The sequence below is a fragment of the Mastomys coucha genome, unplaced genomic scaffold (genome assembly GCF_008632895.1).
Source record: "Mastomys coucha isolate ucsf_1 unplaced genomic scaffold, UCSF_Mcou_1 pScaffold12, whole genome shotgun sequence".
In the NCBI taxonomy this organism is placed as follows: Eukaryota; Metazoa; Chordata; class Mammalia; order Rodentia; family Muridae; genus Mastomys; species Mastomys coucha.
Window position 1 is genome coordinate 88,000,482 of NW_022196894.1, and position 13,372 is coordinate 88,013,853.

Genomic DNA, 13,372 nt, shown 5'->3' on the forward strand with positions numbered 1-13,372 from the left:
TTTCTGAGAGGCTGCAGTTCAGATGGCCAAAAAACTGGCTTGGATGGTAATGGGAGGAACATTGGACCATAGTGGCCTGCCTGCCTGAGGGATGGAAGCTTAGCCATCCTGTGTTTATACTGTGGCAACAGCAGAAGGCATAGAACTTAGCTCCAGATGGTTCTGGAGAAAGAGAAAGAATTCTTAAGGCAGAGTTGAGACAACAAGAAGCAGGGAATTCGCTGTGCTGTGTTGTTCTGTTGCAGTTAGAACTTAGCTGTTCTGCTGGGAGCTAGAAGCAGGCTTGCCCCCTGGGAGCACGCTCACAAATGGGTTCGTCCCCAAGGAAAAGTGTCCCCTAACAGGCTTTCAGTCCACGATGTATTCTGCGCCTTCCCCTCCAGGATTGAACCAAAGATGCATTTCCAGTTTTGTGACTGCCACCCTGTATGTCTCTTGTGGAACCTGATGTTGTCTGATCATGTCCAGCTGGTGCCTGATGGAGGACTGTCTCTGTGTGCATCCTGGGCCCTGGGACTTAGCAGAGGACAATGAGTACCATTGTCAGGAGGGGAAGACTTGGCACAGGTTGGACCACAGCTAGTTTAGGAGATGAGTTATGGAACAGCCCAGAATCTTCGGTCTTTGACTATTTCACATGTGATCAGAGACCATAGCTGTAGCCATGAAGTCAGGTTCATCATCTTGATCCATTGATTCTAAAGTGGGCAAATATCTGTGATATCACAAAGCTGACCTTTGCCAGTAAGGGGTGAGACACAGCATCAACTATCTCTCATTTACAAGTGGTGGCTTCCCTTGACCTCTCGGAGCTCTGACTGGACAGAAGAGAACACTCATTTGGCTAACCCTGGAAGAAAGATGTTCTCATCTTGGCTGAATTTGGTAAGACCTGGACTACTTAAACCCTAGGGTGGGATTGACTCCCTCCCAAGGACCCATTATAGGAGGCCAGTCTTCTCTCCCAGCAGCTGATGGTGTTCTTCATTCAGCATGGCTTCAATTCAGCTTCCAGGACTTTCACTGAAAATAGAACTCTTTAAGCAGAGAGAAGAGGAGAATCATCCACAGACACTTTCTCTAGTTGATGTGATGTGTTTGAGTTTTGATGGGTGAAGAGTCCTTTTTTAAGATATGTCAACTGCAGGCATCTGGCTCTGCAAAGCTGGTAGGATGTGTACCTTCGTGCTGTGCCCGTCCCCTTTCTTGTAGCCCCTTATGTCTTTTTCTGGATGTTTGCTTTTCTCACATGTATGTGTGCCTGTGTTGGTGTTAGCTTGTGGAGAAAGGGTCTCCCATTCTTTGAATGCTTCGTGAACAGCGTCCCATGTACAACTCGTTGCCTGTGTTGCCACTGGTAAGGCTGCCCACCTTAGTACTCAGTGGGTGGTAGACCCATCGAGAGGCAAGTGAAAGCAAAAGGGAGCACAAGCCGTGTTTTGGGGCACACATAAACACCTGACAAGTCTAGGAAACCGAGTGAAAGAAGAAGTGTTAAATTCTTTATTGTTTTATTATATTTATGTGGAAAACTTGGCTCTCCTTTTGCTAAGTGCTGTTTGACCCATGACTGTCCTTCACGAGTGAGTCTTTGCCTGTGATTCTAGTCAGCCTGTGGCTACTGTTGGGATGGCCGATCTGTCATCATGTGAAGTCCAGGAGGAAGAGTCTATTTTAGTCATACAATTTGGTCATGAGTAAGGACTATATTTATGTCACCACTATTGAATATATGTACTTTTATAATGGCTGTGAAATACACTTTTTCCTCACAATGGCTGCTGCTTTGTTTATTGATCTATCTTAAAACATCGAGTGTAAGGTACAGCGTACCGTTGTCTACTTAAAACTCCTGACACGCCTCTGGTTAATTTGACCCTCAGTGGGTGTTTACAAAGAGTTATGTGGCTATGCACTGAGTGGTAGCTCAACAGGGTTCATGGTATTGTTCACAATCAAAGGTCTGGATTTCCCAAGGAGAACCAGAGATGGATATCCACGAATCTCGCTTCTAGTGTCTGTGACCCTTGTTTTAGGTCCTGGGTCAGGTGGTGGGTCCTGGGTGGATATCTGTTGGGTCAGGAGTCGATTCACTGTTTGGATTTTCCTGGGTGTGACACCAGTTAACTGCTCACAGAACATTTTTCTATAGGCGCCACCTTCCTTAACTCCTTGTGTCCCTTTCAGGCTCAGCAGGTTACATGGCAGAGCCCCTGTTTCCACTATTCAGGTTCACTCTGAAGTTAGAGATAAAGGAGCAGTTTGTAATTTGATGTTTTATTTGTAAGAATCACAACATTTCAGAGCAGGAAGGAACCTGAGACGCTATGGTCCAACCTCTTCCTCCTCCTCTTCCTCGTCCTCCTACCCCTCCTTCTTCTGCTACTTCTTTTCTCTTTCAAGGTCTCAGGTTTGAGGCTTACAATGAAGTCATAATCTTCCTACCTCAGCCTTCTGAGTGCTAAGAGAACACAATATGCACTGCCACCACACAGTATGTATTGTTTTGCTGTTTAGATAAGGTGTTACTATGTAGCCTAGGCTGACCCTGAAGACACAATCCTCCTGACTCAGCCTTTTGCTTGATAGGATTATAGACAGGCACTGCCATACTCAGCTCTAGGATTATAGACAGGTACCGCCATACTCAGCTCTAGGATTATAGACGGGCACCGCCATACTCAGCTACCCTAGCCTTTTTAAGGATGAGACCCAGAATCCCTGGGTGAGCTGGCTGCCTTGAGCTTAGAGGAAAGCTGAGGGCCAATGGAGCTGTTACTGCAGCAGGCACTTTTGAGGCTCCTGGGAGGACCGTCTCTGCATCCTTAAGTCATCCTCAAAATGGCTAACTTCTCAAGAACCTGCAGATTGTTAAGTAGAGTCCTCTCTGCTACCCTCCTCTGGTTATTGAAGCTCGATAGACCGTCTCCTTTTTTACACTTTCTGGTTTTCTTCAGTAAATCTGATGTAATAGGAACCCCTTGTTATCTACTGGGGTTTGTGAGACTAGACCCATAGAACATTTACACAGAGGCACATCACAAAGGGAGACAGATCCAGAAAGAATGCAAGACTGGCTTTTTTTTTTTTTTTTTTAAGCAGGGTCTGGAAAGCCTCTTGGTTACTGTTTTTGTTTTCTGTGTACAAGTCTCTGTGCCACAGACACACTGAGAATAATTCAGAGCAGGGCTGGGAGCTGGTTCAATGTAATGTCATCGCTTTTCAATGGAAGGAGTGTGTTTCCTGAGTGGTGAATGAGTGTATTATCTGTGGCAGCTCTTTGCTCAAGGGAGTGTCTCAGACATCTGCTTCCACAGACAAACGGGGTACATGTTTACGCTTCTTTGCTACAGACATGTTTCCAGGACACTCTGTTCTGGGCTGTGTGTAGGCATGCAGCAACAGTGGGGGAGGGTGGCCACTTCCCTTCACAGATACCTCATCTGAATGGATGCTCGTGCAATGAGATATATGGGAGAATCTCACCTGGGGTCGTAGACCAAGAGAGCTACAGACAGAACCATGGGACCAACTGGAGTTAAGCAGTTTATGATGAAAGATGGCACATGACAGAGAAACCACCAGGGAATGGATCTGCAGGTGAAGAGAGAAATGTCCCTGGCTTCCAGGCCTGGGCCACTTGTAGTTCCTACTGAGAAGATGGCCCATGCTGAAAGCGAAGGCCTTAACTCTTAACTCATAGTTATGTATTATGAATAAATTAAAAAAAAAAAAAAGATTTTTCTAGATGTCACCCACAGACAGTTGACAAAGGGGCAGGTGGAGTCTTGTATTGGGAACATAGTTTTCTTTCTTTTTCTTTTCTTTTTTCTTTCTTTCTTTTTTTTTTTTTTCAAGACAGGGTTTCTCTGTGTAGCCCTGGCTGTCCTGGAACTCACTTTGTAGACCAAGCTGACCTTGAACTCAGAAACTCACCTGCCTCTGCCTCCCAAGTGCTGGGATTAAAGGTGTGCGCCAGGGAATATAGTTTTCATCCAGAATTGGGCAGAGAGGTTCATTGGCGTCCTCCCCACGAGCAGCCTGTGTGTGGGATCCTTTGGGCTCCACTTGCATAACATACAATACCCAAAATCCTAATGGTTTTCTCAGTAAAGCTTTGCTTTCTACATAAATTTTAACCAAGCTCACTTAAAGACCATCAGAGGAGATGAGTGAATTATTGTAGAAGCCAGAGGTTGGAGACAAAGGGCGCAAGGCATTGTCTTCTCAACATGACTGGACTACTGCACTCATGGGTTGTCTGCATGGGACCAAGCCAGACAAGCCAACATGGAGTAGGAGGGGCCCACAAGCCCCTGTCCTGAGGAACTGTAGACAACTGGTAGATTCTTGGTGAGGTAGTGTCTGTTTTCTTTAAGGGTAAAGCCCCTAGTAGGTCCACCACACTCCAATGGATACCCCCATACCCAGAAATACAGCACAAACTGGACTCAGTGGGTTACTTAAAAAGAATATATTTTTAAAAGAGGATATGAAATTGGGAAGGTAGGAAAGTGGTAGGAGATCGATCTGGAGAGGGAAAATATAATCAAAATATACATCATATGAAATTCTCTCTCTCATGTGTATGTGTGTGTTTAACCACAGTTCTTGCACAGCTACAACCAGGAAGGGAGAGCAAGAGAGTTCCCACCAACTGGTTAGTTCTCTTCAGGGGGCACATTGTAAGTCTTGAACTGGGTTTAGGCCTTGCCTTTGAGTTTGAGGCTGGAAATTGCACAATTTGGTTCTCCAGGTTGCGATGAGTGGTTTCTGCCATAGAAAGGTACAAAAATATACTGTTTAAAGGACCCTGCTGCTTTGCATTTCCTGGGAAATGTAAAACAAAACACCAAAACCACATCTATTCACCCCAGACACATCCAAGAATGTTTTCTGGCTAGATGTGGTTGCTCACACCTTTAATCTCAACACCCTGGAGGCCTCTGTGAGTTCAAGGCCACCTGGTCACTACAGCAGGTCCAGGCCAGGCAACGAACTTTATTGGGGTTATTAACAGGAACATGGATGACTTATAGCTGCAAGAAGTCCGTTGAGTGACTTAAGGACGGCTATTCCATCAGGAATCCCTACCCAGCTGTTCACCTCGGTGAGCGGGGCCTTGGAGAAGGTCCTCAACGAGGATCGTAAAGGCCTTGGAGTAGGAGACCCTGTCCTCTCCTAGGAGGGACGTTGGCAGGCCAGATCTTAAGGATCTTGGGCAGATCATCAGAGCTGATCTGCTTTAAGATGGCAGCAGTTGTGTCCAACCTGGAAGAAACAGCTACCTCATAGTTCCTAGGGATGAGTTTGGTAGTTTTTGCTTGCAATTCTAGCACTGGGGACATTAAAGCAGCAAGGATTGCAAGTGTAAGGCCAGCCTGGGTTACAGAGCGAGGCTCTGTCAATAAACAACCATGGCAGCTCTTAGTAAGTGAGGAATTTAGGAGCTTGTGTGTGTGTGTGTGTGTGTGTGTGTGTGCACGTGCGGAGGTCAGAGGGCGACCTTGGCTGCCACTCTTCAGCTGCTGTCCGCCTTGGACTTTGACACAGGATTGCTCACTGACCTGGAACTTTTCCTAGTAGCTTGGCTGACTATTTTGAGAACCTCGGGACCTTCCAGTCTGTGCATCCCCAGCACTGGGACTGCATGACTGTGCCATCATATTTATGTTTGTGGTTTGTTTTGTTGTTGTTTTCAACATGCGTACAGGGGGATGGAGGGACTGAACTCAGGTCTTCACTCTTACAAGGCAAGCAATCTACCAAAGGTGATTATCGTCTAGCCTGAGGGTTGTTGCGCTATTTTCTAAAGTAAGGAAACACACTGGTAAATTCTAATCTCATTTGCCAAGAGCACATTAAGGTGATTTATGTTCTTAAAATTCATATGTTGAAGCCCTAATCCTTATTACTTCAGAAAGTGACACCTTGAGAGACGAATTCAAATGAGGCCACTGGGGTGAGACACGATCACAGCAGGGACACCAGACAGCAAAGATCATACAAGGACAGGAGAGCAGAAGTGGCTGCCGCAGTGGCTAGGAGGCTGGCCTGAAACCACCTCGCAGAAAGGTGGGACAACAGACGCTGTTGTAGGAGCCACCTAGTCTAGGATGTTTTTATTTAAATGGGTGCTCTGACAACTAACATGGAGAGACAGCCAGAGAGTCATGTTCACAGAGTCTAAAAATGTATGATTTTTACCCATGTGCTGTACTCATTTAACATTTCTCTGACCGTGAAATGACTTCCAGAAAATTCCCTGGCCTGGGAGTAAAACTTCCACCTTTGCCATGTGTTCCTTGTGAGCTCAGCTAATTAAAAAATAATAATGAAAAAAAAAATCCCCCTTAAACAGAGATCTGCCAACCTTTTCTACAAAAGACCACACAGGCAATATTTTCAGTTTAGAGATTATTTTTTTCTTTGTTTTGCTTTGGTTTTTTATACAACAACAGCCACAACAACCACAAACTAGCAAATAAAACTGCCCGTTGAATTGTTGTTTTCCTTTCAGAGGGATCTAAACTAGAAAATCCATTTTATTTGGTGGCTGTACAGAAGCAGACCCCAGCTGCCCTCGGCCCTCAGGATGTGGTTGGCTGGGCCCTGATGGCTTCACAAGGACACTGTGAGGTGTCAGATTTTCTGTCTCACAGACATGGTCATGAAGCTCTGGCCTTTGCTGAGCCAGGACTTCTGCAGTCAGACACCAAAAAAGTGTTTTTAAGAGGTTGCCCCATGAGAGAGGTCTAGAGAAAGAGGGAAAGAAAGAGAAGAAAGAAAAGAGGAAGGGAGAGAGAGGGAGAAGGAAGGGGAGAGGGAGAGGGGAGGAGAGGGGAGGGGGAAGGGGAGGAGGGGGGAGAACTCCATGAGCCAATGAGCTTTCTGTGCTCTCAGCAGGGTCTGTGTAAGCTCACTTGTTAAGTGTTCAGAATATGATTTAACCGAAAGGGGAGCAGAGGTTAGGACCCCAATTTTTCAAGCTCTATCCTTAATTATTTTGCTTTTGGTATTAGTCTGGTTTTCATGATTATAGCCAAGTACTTTAGGCAGAGTAAAAGAGTTCACTTAGCTCAGGGTTCTGGTCCCAGATCAGCACCTGATTATAGACATGGAAGAGTTGTGCCCGCCCATTCTCTGGTCTCTCTTTCCTATGGAGCCCCTGGTACTCAATGGTGGGGCTCCAACCTCATCAGCTCATCAGCTCCCCGAGGCCCCGCCTCTAAACAAAGTGGGATTACATTTTCATACCCTCACAACGATATGAAACTTCAATTCAGGGACACACATCCAAGCCATATGCAAACCACAACATATGCAGGGTCCTTTGCCATCACGAGCACAGTAGTGCTTGGGTAGACCCATGGTGATGCCAGTCTGCTGATACCATCAAGTACCCCATGCTGAGCTCCATTTCTGTCTCTGTGAAGAGTGGGTCAATGCCCCTGTCATACAGCTGTTTTCCATTTCAAGCCATTTTCCCACTTCTCTATTGCAAGGAACCCCCAAATATGGGCTCTCGTTTGCATATCAAAAAGGGATGGTTTACTCAAAGTCTAAATGGAGGATGAGTGTGAATCAGGATGATACTTCTTGATTCGTCATGACCATTAGTCAGAACTGGATGACGCGGGGCCACGGTTGGATAAGTATCCCTGCTAGTGAAAGACAAATTGTGTCGTCTGAGTCAGAGTTCCAAATAGCCCATTCAAGTGTCCTTCCCCACCCACAACCACTTCAATTACATGAGCCATTCTCTCTGTCATTCTGGCCATCTTGGAGAATCACAGCAACCTTGAAGTTGCCCTGTCTCTGGGCTCCAATCCTTGGAAGTGTGAAGCGTCCCCAGGAAACAGATTCTCAGGATGAGCACAAACTAGCTTCTTGGAGATTTTATAATTTTTATAGCTCACGGCTGATTTCTCAGCAAACTTTAATTTGTCCTCTATTCAGATTAAAAAAAAAAATCAGAGTGAGTGTTCTCAGTACAGCTGTCCTCATCCTGCCTGCTTTGAGACATGTCAGCAAATCATGGTAAAGTCAAGCTGGACTTCTCTTTAAGGTCAGGATGGAGAAATGATGCCTCAAAGGAATCTTGGTTCATAGGCAACGGCATCCGTCTCTAAGCCCAGTTTCTAAACCGCTCACCCAGAGGACTCTAGAATCAAAAGGCACCTGGGTGTGCTTTGGGCAGCATGGCATCTGGAGTCTACTGATTTTCGTTAGGAGAACTTTGGGCTTCAGGGAAAGTGGGCATGAGGGTGAGCATGATAGGAGACAGGTTTCTGGGAGGGTTTGAAGAAGAAGGGTCTGCGGGTGGGATTTGTTCTACCTACACTAAGCTCTCTTAGTTTATGATGTGGCCATGAATATACTGCACAACAGTCATTAAATTAGGAAGAGCCTGGAACAACCCCTTACCTATTCTTGTACCTATGTGCAGGGTTCAAACATTGCTCATGGACAGGTAGGTGGGCAGATGGATGATGTATTAGTTACCTTTCACATCACTTTAGCCAAAATACTCAACCAAACAAGAATTTTGAAGACTTGATAAAAATATGGTTCAGTTTTCATCATGGCAGAGAAAGCACAGTGGAAGAGAACAGAGAAGTTCACATCCTGGCTGAGGGACACGCAGAGAGAAGAGAATGTCTGTGTTCACCTGCCTTTCTCTTTCCTTCCCATTTATCCTTTTGAGCCCTCATCCCAGAGGTAATACCACTCCATTTATGGGAGGTCCTCCTTGCTTAGTTAACCCTCTTCAGAAATGCTCAAGTAGACACACCTAGAGATGTGCATCCACAATTCCCTAGATAATATAAAGTTAGTCAGTTTGGCAGTAAGTTTAACCACCATAGAGGGTTCATGGACAGTGGTTACATGGGTGGGGGTGAATGCGTTTAGAGGCTGGACCTTTAAAGGGATGATTAAGATGAGAGGTCCCTAGGGTGAGCCCTCACTGGGCCTCACTGTGGTCCTAGTAAGAAGAAGAAATGTGTGCATCAGAGAGACACCAGGAATGCTACTCCGTGTGTGTGTGTGTGTGTGTGTGTGTGTGTGTGTGTGTGAGAGAGAGAGAGAGAGAGAGAGAGAGAGAGAGACAGAGACAGAGAGAGAGACAGAGAGAGAGAGAGAGAGAGAGAGAGAGATGTTTCATCACGCATTCTCTTTTCTAGCTAACCAGTCACTTAGAAACACAAGATGCAGGTCAGCGAAGCCCACCCAAGGGAACCAGGGTGCTTATGCAAAGCTGCTGAAGTGAGGTAGGTGGACACTAGAGCTTGCTCCCGCTTGCCAGACTCGCAGATGGGCAGAGGGTGGGAAGCTGCTGAGAGGAAAGAGAAGAGCTTTAGGTGCTCTCTGTGTGGCACAAGGAACCTGCAGGTGACCTATCTAGATGTGGTAGCTGGTTTTGTGTTAACTTGACACAAGCTAGAGTGAACCTCAGTTGAAAAAGTGCCTCCATCAGATCCAGATGTAGGGCATTTTCTTGATTGGTGATTGATGGGGGAAGGCCCAGCCTATTGTGGGTGTGGCTATCCCTGGGCTGGTGGTTCTGGGTTCCATGAGAAACAGGCTGAGCAAGCCAGTAAGCAGCATCACTCCATGGCCTCTGCATCAGCTCCTGCCTCCAGGTTCCCATCCCATTTGGGTTCCTGTCCTGGTTTCCATCAGTGATGGACTACAATGTAGAATTATAAGCCAAATAAACCCTTTCCTCCCCAGCTGCTTGTTTTGGTTGTGGTGTTTGTTATAGCAATAACAATAAGATACTAGGTGTAGGGCATCTTTTGTGACTGGCTTGAGGAATTTATCTGGCTTCCTTCTGATTGGTTTGGAGTTGTATACTAGGGTTAATACTTAGGTACTTGGAGTTACTACTTAGGGAAGTCTGTAGTCATTGAACAAAGCGTGGCCATTTGGACTCATTGCTGTAAAGTGTAGCTTCATTGGTTATTTACCTTAGAAGCTGAGGGTTTGAATTCTATTGTCATCTAGAATCTAACCACTGCCTCTTTGGATAGTTCATATGTCATAGAGGGTCAGATAGCTCCTCACCCATGTTTTTCTGGCTGTAATAACTTCCTGGGTCTGTTATAGAAAATTACCACAAACTCTATGGTTCAAAAGAAAAACATATTCATCTCCAAATCTACAGAGAATGACACTAGCAAGGCCATAGTGAACCTCTAGGGCAGGGTTCTCCCCTTCTCTTCTGCTTCTGGTTGTTACCCGTAACCATGGGTTTGTTTGGTCCATCTCTACCTCTAGCTTCACATGATATCTATGTGTATGAGTCTTTACACAGCCTTTGCCTAAGGATATCAGTACCTGGATTTGGGACCCACCTTGCTTCAGCATCCCAACTATCCCGGCAATGACACTTCAGATAAGGTTACTGTACTGGCTAGTTTTGTGTGTCAACTTGACACAGGCTGGAGTTATCACAGAAGAGAGCTTCAGTTGGGGAAGTGCCTCCATGAGATCCAACTGTGGGGCATTTTCTCAATTGCCCCTTGTGGGTGGTGCCATCCCTGGGCTGGAGGTCTTGGGCTCTATAAGAGAGCAGGCTGAGCAAACCAGGGGAAGCAAGCCAGTAAAGAACATCCCTCCATGGCCTCTGCATCAGCTCCTGCTTCCTGACCTGCTTGAGTTCCAGTCCTGACTTCCCTGGTGATGTACAGCAATATGGAAGTAAGCCGAATAAACCCTTTCCTCCCCAACTTGGTCATGATGTTTGTGCAGGAATAGAAACCCTGACTAAGACAGTTACTTTCTGAGGGACACAGCTACTACCCAACTGAGTTGATTGGTCAAGGGCCCTTCTACTGTTATATGGCTAAAAGGCTTCCTAAGTTTGGAGCTTGCATGGGACCTTAGGCATGGTAGGAGATTTAACTCTAAAGTCTTAATATGTCCAGGGAGGTGACAGTTAAGAGATAACCTTTTGGGTAGAAGCGGTGAGGTCTTCACATATGGGAGGAGAGAGACTCACATCTAACTAAACAGAGTGATGGGAAGGCTCTCTCCAAGGGGCCATGGGGCCAGGCTGATGGTCTGATCTCCACCACAGACATTTTCAAACAAACCAGAGATTCAGTTGAGATGCCCAGAGGCACCTAATTATAGGAGTGCTGTGCGGAAGGCTTATGAAATCTTGATGTAATTTGTCATATTCTCCCACTCCAAAGCACATGTATCAGCAGCATTTTTCTGACTCTTAAAACTCTTATCTCTAGAACAGAGTATACTTTAGTGTCAGCTGTGTTTATTGAATCCCAAGGAAAACTGACACTCAATTCAGTATGATCTAAACTAGTGATCTCAATCCCCCAGCCCAGCCCAGCCCATCATCTTCTATGTTTTCTCTTATGGTGAAGGTTATGAGAGATTCCATCTTGCCTGAATCCCAACCCGAGCATTAGTCTAGACCATATGCCCCCCACCCCACTACCCACATCATTCACATCCAGTTCACACACAATTCCTACCATTTCTGCCTCCTTCACTAGCTTCACTAGCTTCACTGCTCCTACAGTAAAGAACTTAGACAAACCACTGTACAAACTCAAGATGAGGGTATGCTGTGGCAGAACCTTCCCCTAATGAATAAAGATTTCAAGGAACCAATCTTTGGGCAAGTGAGCAGGGCTTCCTAGTTGGAGAGAGGAAGAGGGGAGGCAGGAGAAAGAGACTTTTGTTCTGGACAGGAGAGAATGGAGACACAATGTAGGTAGTAAGAAGCCCCCAGAGGATGTATAACTTAAATAGCTTACAAAATTAGGATGCTAGTTTCTCACCCAGTGATTGGTCCCTTGAAATCTTTATTCATTAGGGGAAGGTTCTGCCACAGTACATGATACCTACTTTCTTCCCATTCTTCACATTTGCTATGGTGCAGAGGATGGCACATCAAATTGAGAATTTCTGAAAAATATGGGCTGAAGGTAACAGTCTCACTGTAAAGATTAAATAGTAGAGGCAAGTCAAGCAGGCACAGGGCAAGCACTCCAGAAATCCAAATGTTTGTACCATGGGTGCGTGGTTGTATTATTGTAGAGTTGCCAGGCCTGAGCACCCAATCTTGATCTGTGTTAGGGACTTGAATGCAAACTGTCTCCTTCCTGAGGGACAGGGTTCACATCAAAATAGTTTTAAAACAAAGAGAAGAAAAAGAAAAGGAAAGAAAATTAAATTAAAATAAGCAAAAAGAAGAAAAGGAAAATTAAATTAAAACAAACGAAAAGAAGAAAAAGAAAGAAAATTAAATTGAGTGCATCTTCCTGGTAGACTGAGCTCCTATGTTAGTGTGTCGTTACCAGCACTTTTCAAGATGCCTCTGTGGAATTTCACTTTGCCCCAGAATCTTTTCTGAGATCCCCAGTAGCCCATGTGCTGAAGGCTTGGTGTTTGACCTGTGACTGCTGGGAGGCAGTCAAACCCATTAGAGGTGATCAGAGCTGGGGGGGGGGGGGGGGGGGGAGATGGGTTGCCTTTGAAGGAGGCTGTGGGTTTGGGCTTCCTCGTTTTCCTTCACTTCCAGGCCAAAATAATAGTAGTTTGATGTGTCACACACACCCAATGTGACATGCCTCCACAGGCTCAAAACAACAGGGCCAGCAGTTCATAGGCTGAAACCACCCAGACTGTGACTTATAAACTTTGCTGTTTATAAGTTGACTGTCCCAAATATATGTAACAATAACGAAACACTAGTACATGTCCCAAACGTATAATAATAATGAACACTAACACGTCCCAAATATGTATAACAATAACGGAACACTAACACGGAAATCTTTTTAAAATCAACTTTTGATTTTGAATAATTTTAGATTATTAGAAAAATCACAGAGATAATACAAAGAATTCTTTAATGCTCTTTGTCTTGTCTTCTCACCGGCTTTACATCTCGTGCAACCCTTGTTACTTGGTACAAACCAAGACACTGGCATTGAGGCCTACCTATTGTATGAATAACACTCCAGACCCTTCTTCCCTCTCCATTGCAGTTAGCTGTTGTGTTTTCCACACACTGTTGTCTGCCATGGCCTGTCCCTGTGCTGTTTTCATGACCTCAAGGGGAATGGGCTGGGGTCCTGTCGCATTTCCTTCATCAAAGAGTGTCTGTTTTCATCACGGTCAGACAGAGTTACAGGGTTTATAAAGAACAGCAGAGATGAAACATGCCTCCCAGCATACCCCATCAGGCTGTTATCAGAGGCCATCAGGTGGGTGTGGTCTCTCTTCCTTTACTTAAAGTACAGTTTGGATCTTTCTCTATCATCCTCGCTTTCCACTTTCTTTTCCATAACCTTGGTAAGTCACCAAGGCTATCCGCTCTCAAAGGAAACATGGCCAG

General features: G+C 45.4%; 1 protein-coding gene across 1 annotated transcript in view; it reads left to right on the forward strand.

The window, feature by feature from the left end:
* Hunk (hormonally up-regulated Neu-associated kinase) overlaps positions 1-1,777 on the forward strand; it is a 113,426-nt gene extending 111,649 nt beyond the window's left edge. The window contains exon 11 of the mRNA XM_031364360.1: positions 1-1,777. This exon is cut by the window's left edge and continues 1,588 nt beyond it. The gene's annotated coding sequence lies outside the window, so the exon portion shown is untranslated.
* The last annotated feature ends 11,595 nt before the right edge of the window (positions 1,778-13,372 follow it).